The sequence below is a fragment of the Triticum dicoccoides genome, chromosome 1A, assembly GCF_002162155.2.
Source record: "Triticum dicoccoides isolate Atlit2015 ecotype Zavitan chromosome 1A, WEW_v2.0, whole genome shotgun sequence".
In the NCBI taxonomy this organism is placed as follows: Eukaryota; Viridiplantae; Streptophyta; class Magnoliopsida; order Poales; family Poaceae; genus Triticum; species Triticum dicoccoides.
In genome coordinates, this window is record NC_041380.1 from 557982285 (window position 1) to 557988284 (window position 6000).

A 6000-nucleotide genomic window follows, 5' to 3' on the forward strand; every position below is an offset into this window, starting at 1 on the left:
TTTCTATCTCATCCGGCTCGGAGTCGATTTCACTAAACTGGAATACCAATGGCAGATGATCCTTCTGCGCCATGGCATTGGTGGAGGTCTTCAGGAGGGGAATGGAAGGCAAACAGTATGGCCGCCTATATTAATCAGCGGCTCGGGCGCCATTAATGGAGAGGACGTGAGTAAGGCGGGCGGTCATGGAAGCCAAAGGGCTCGCTTCCCAATGAGCCTTCGCAGCGTTCAGGTCGTGTGCTTCTCGGTGAGCCTGTACATTGGAGGACAACTTGCATGCCTCCTGGTCAGCCTGTGCAGCGGACTGCGCTCGCACGCCTTCCATCTACTCAAGCAGCTGTCCGCACGGCACCTTCTAGCCATTAAAAGTGTGACGCGTGGCGTCACGTGAATGGTTAACAGCACACACACAATTTAAATTATATAAATATTTGAGATGTTAAAGTGGCAACTATTTGTTTCAAAATGCCTTCGTTGGTTGTTATTCAAGTGCGTCTTCTCTCAAATTGGACACGAAAAATACCACAGCATGTCGGGTGCCATTCCATGAAGCATGCCAAGTTTGATGAATTTCAAACGAGTTTTAGATTTACTAGAATTTAAAAATAAAATATCTCACTATTTTGCCGGCAAGCAACGGTGCCATGGTGTTTGAAATTTATTCTCATTTCTTGCATGAGACCTAAGCATGCATCCAAGGACACACATTTGAGTTTTCAACCTATTTTTCTGCATTGGAGCCTATGCATGTAGTTAAAATTTAAATTATACACATGAAATATCTAGAAAACTCAGTTAATATATAAAAATTTCCAAACGAACCCCAAAATTCTAATTTTTAACACACTTCTGTTGCTCTATGTTGGCACTAGGAAAAATTGAAAACAAGAAGAGGCAACGAATATAGTTTCATCCATGAAGGATGCACATATATTCCCTACCAGAACCATGAGGCTTGTTGTGAGAAGTTCTGGTTTCTGAGAAGCTTATACCTAAACCTGCATCAAATGGGACAATTTTTTTTATCACGGCATGTTGATGTCGTTCCATGAAAGCATGCCAAATTTCATGAATTTCAAACGAGTTTTGGATTTACTAGAATTTAAAAATCATGTATCTCAATGCTTGCGGCCGAGCGACGATGGCAAGGTGTTTGACATTCATTCACATTTCTTGCAAGGGACCTAAGCATGCAACCAAGGACAGACATTTGATTTTTCAATCCATTTATATGCACAGGAGCATATGTTTGTAGTTCAAATTTGAATTATGCACATAAATGCATAGAAAACTTAATTAATGTATAAAAATGTCCAAACAAACCCGGAAAAATTTCAAAAGTTAACACAACACTCATGTTATTCTATGTTGACACAAGAAAAAAATTTAAAAGTAAGAAGAGGCAACGAGTATGGTTTCGTGAGACCCTTGCCATCCTAGAACTTTCGATGGAACAGGCCCTTACCCTTCCTCGGTTTGGGTGGAGCCACCCCCCCTTCCCCCGAAAATCAACACGGATGTTGGTATTGAAAGCATCCTAGAGAAAGGGGCATTTGGTGTTGCTCGTTCATTGACAATGTTTCTAGGGGACTGGTGTAAGCCTCATGATGGTGTCACGGATCCTCTGATTGCCGAAGCGCTCTCTTTGCGTGATGGTGTTATTTATGCAAAACCTAGAGGGCAACGTCGTCGTGGAGATGCACTGCTTCGAGGTAGTAGACCTCTGAAACACTCGCCACAACTCTCGTTTTGTTGTGGCACCTTTTATTTTTGCAAATTAGGGATTTATTTTCTTGTTTTAGCCCTTTTATTATTCAACATGTTCCTAAATCTTTTGATTTCCCGGCTCACCTTTACGCAAAGCGAGCTTGTTCGCTGCAAGTGACCGATGCTTGAATTGATGATGTACCTCCTTTCCTGATCAGTAGCCTAATGACTGACTGTGCCAAGTGTGCTTTCTTTAAATAAAGAACCCCAAATTCCAACACCAAAAAGAGAGAGAGATAGTATCCTACCAAGCATCATCTGTTGGTGTTCATTGGCTTCTCAGTGTATCCTAAGAGCATCTCCAACAGACGCTCTACGAAGCCGCACGCTAAATTTTTTTACAGTGCCAAAATAACGTTTTAGTGCGTCGGGTGACAGAGTATCTCCAGCAGACGCCCAAAAATGTATTGCCCAGCTAGCAACAGTAGCATCTCCAACAGGCATCCAAAATTAACCACGCGCGCCCGTACCTAGCTCGCCGCCATGGTCATGGCCATGCCCCGCCGTCCGTGGCCGTGGCTGTGCTCCGCCCCACCATGGCCGACCGCCGCCATGGCCGCGCTCCGCCCCGTCGTGGCCGCGCTGCTCCCCGCCCCGCCACCGTCGTGGCCGTGACGACACCCTGCCGCCCGTGGCCGTGGCCACGGTTCGCCCCGCTGTGGTCATGGCCGCGCTCCTCCCCGCCCCGCCACCTCCGCGACCGTGGCCGTGGCCGCGCCGCTTGTGGCCGTGGCCACGCTCCTCCCCGCCCCGCCGCCATCGTGGCCGTGGCCGCGGTCCGTCCCGCCGTGGCAGCGCTGCCCGTGGTCGTGGCCATGCTCCTCCCTACCCAGCCGCCATCGTGGCCGTGGCCGCGACCGCGCCCCGCCGCGCGTGGCCGGCTGGAGGGCTGGCGCGCGCGCACGTGAGGAGGCCGCCGGCGGGCGCACATGAGGAGGACGACGGCGGGCACACGCGAGGAGGCCAACGGCAGCTGCGGGCGCACGGGACACTTTTCACGTGCGTGAGAAGTTCAGCGCGCCGGAGCTCAGGCGCTAAATATATGGTTTGCGATCCAATTTCGTGGGGCGCGCTAAACACTTTTTACAGGATGCTTTATTATGTAGCGCACGCCGAAGTGTTATTTTCAACTCCGCGCGCGTTAAACTTGCGAATTTTTGAGCACGGCGCTAATATTGAGCGTCTGTTGGAGGTACTCTAAAGCTTCACATGACATAACTTTGGATAAATGATAATAAAATTATTTCATGATAAATAAAATTAGGAGTTGCCCTACTCAGTTCCCTTTTGGGCGTTGAACGCGGTGGCCAAGCGAACGGCGTCGATGACGAGCGCGGACTGCGTGGTGGCCTCCAGTGCCGACGCGCCGCTGACGTTGGGCGAGCCGTTGTGGGGAACGACGTGGAAGGCGCGACGCCCCTGGAGTCCATGAGCTTCCGCACGGCGGATCGGCACTTGGTGGTGGACTGGTGGTGATGTCCTCCGTGAGCGAGTGTGCGCCGCGGACAGGGCGGATGAGCACGACGTCGACGCCGAAGATGAAGGCGCCGACGGGGGCGCAGCCGACGGCCACCTGGACTCAGCCGCCCGGCGCCACGCAGAGGTCGAGCACGGCGTGTGCCGCCGGGAGGAACAGGAAGCAATCGTCGAGCTGCTGCAGCTTGAAGGCCGCGCGGCTCCGGTATCTCCTTGGGGCAAGGTGGTAGTACTCGTCCTGCGGCTGCTTCCCCTTGTCGTCGATGGGGTCGGCGCGGCAGTGCTCGGTTTCGGCACGCTAATTGGAGTCCGACTCAAACTCAGGCGTGTTCGTTCGCGTTGGGGCCCGTTTCGGTGCGGGATTCCCGTCAAATTCGAAAGCAATCTATCCTTATATATACGTAGGGTAGTACTCGCGGTGCCCCGACTACACGCTTGACACAACACAAACCTACCCGATCCACAGCCGCTTCTGTCTATGGCGACGTCGACTCCGGCGCCGTGGTCAGAACTCCCGCAAGACATACTAGACCTCATCATCGACCGCCTCGTATCCTCCCCTCCACGGGGAGGCTTCTTCTCCTCGGCGTGGTCGCTAGTCCAAGGGCTCCTTGGTTCCTCCGCTAAACCCGCTGACTTCAATAAGGCGCGACGCGACCGTCATTGGGTCTCCGCCGATCGAGCTCGCTTCCGTGCGGTGTGCCGTTCGTGGCATCTGGCTATGCGCCGGCACATTTCGGCTTCACGGCAGCTTCCCTGGATTGTCATGTCAGACGGCTCGTTCTACAAACCTTCGGACCCTATTTGCACCTCGCCGCCCCGGCTCCCCACGTTGCCCAGCAACACAAGATGCATTGGCTCCACCGACAATTGGCTCGCCCTCGACTTCATCGACGCCAAGAAGATGCATAGCTACTCCTTGCACAATCCGTTCACTGGCATCACTGTGTCGCTTCCCGAGTTGGATGCGGTCATTGGCCAAGTTTCTGAGCTTTTCGAGGTCCGTAAAGTGCTCATGCGATCAACGCCTTTGGACATCGTCGCTGTCATGACCAACAACTGGAATCACCCCCTCATCTTAATCCGTCCAGGGAAAGGTGTGTGGTTGCCTGAGCCACAAAGTGCTCCTTTCGTAGACATCGTTGACATTGCTTTTCTTGGCGATAAATTATATGGAATCACTGAGGCGGAGGACCTTGTTTCTCTCGGTATAGAATTTAATAGTGATGGCATGCCCACCATTACTAGCACTGAGTGCCTCATTAGGCATCCATCGGGAAATTCAAGTCGCAGTGTGTGGCGCGAAGTTTACGATAACTTTGATTCCAGTAACAATGATAAGGGCGGTAAGGATGAGGTCACAAATAGTTTTGAGGACCATACCGAGGCAGTGAGCGAGGACTCTGAGGAGCGGGCCTTAGATGAACTTCGGAATAAAACTGGCGATGGCATGATTCTCGAGGGTGCTACATGGTTAGATGATGAGGTTCAACATGAACCCAAGGATATCATCACCGTCATTCGATACCTGATTGAGTCACATGGGAAACTGCTCATGGTGAAGAGACAATTGCATTGGCCTCAATATAGTATCAACTTCACTACCAAGGTGGAGGTTTACGAGATGGATGTCAACGATGAAGTGCACTGGGTGCCGGTTTCAGGTGGGCTAGGCAGCAAAGCACTTTTCATCAGCAGATTTTTCTGCAAGTCCATTCATACTTGTGAAGACGGAGACCATGATGCTCTTCAGTTTATCGACAGTGGTGAAAAATACGATATGAAATCCCAAATTGTGAGCCCGAGCTGGAGAGATATTGATCTCTATAGGTCCACGTGGATATTTTCTCGGGAGCTAGTGGTTTGATAATCTTTGTAACAATGTATCATCAGTTAGCTAGGTGATCCACCGGATCTTTTCTTAAAATCAGTGGTTTAATAATTTCTATAACACCATTTATTTATTTATTTGTGAGAGGCGACAAGGCGTCCTTTTATGCATGAAAAGTGTACACAGTACATACTCGACTTCCATCAGATCAATTTCCATGCTTCATGCAAAGTTGATACATTTCTCAAACGATCAACAGCCTAATGAGTTCTAATGAAATATACATGCCGCCCAGAAGCTATGTATGAACAAAATTGATGCATATATGTAACAATATAATTGGGTTCATCAGAACTAATTAATGTTTGTTTTTATGAAAAATAAACATTTGCACTTGTTCTTCAGTTAGTTGGGTTGTTAGATTGCTCCTTCTCTTTCTGTTGATTGATCATATGAACAAAAGAGAATATGGCAAAATTCTCTGCAATCCCTTGCTAGCATTTGTCTCTCTGAACTGTTTTTGACTTACAGTGTTGTTTTTTTTAGAGAAAAAACTTACAGTGTTGTTTGGCTCATTGCTCTGCTTCAAGCTCTCACTGATGGATTTGCAGTATGCTTGAACTTGGACGTGTCCAAACCAACAGAGTTGTGAATGAGCTCTGTTAGCTATGCTATATATATTTGACCATTTCTAGACTGTCTCAGCTCATGCCATGAGCTAGGTAGCGTGTCACTGTATTGTGTATGTCTATTCCTTCTGCCCTTTTCCTATCTGTACATTTGGAGAAAAATGCACACGTGTTCTTTCTGCATTTGACAATTCCATTTAGGCGTAAAAACCTGGCTTTGTTTTGTTCCTTTTTGTTTTCTGTATAGTTTTTGCACTGACCAGTGAATTGTGATGTCCATGAATACTATTAAGGCCT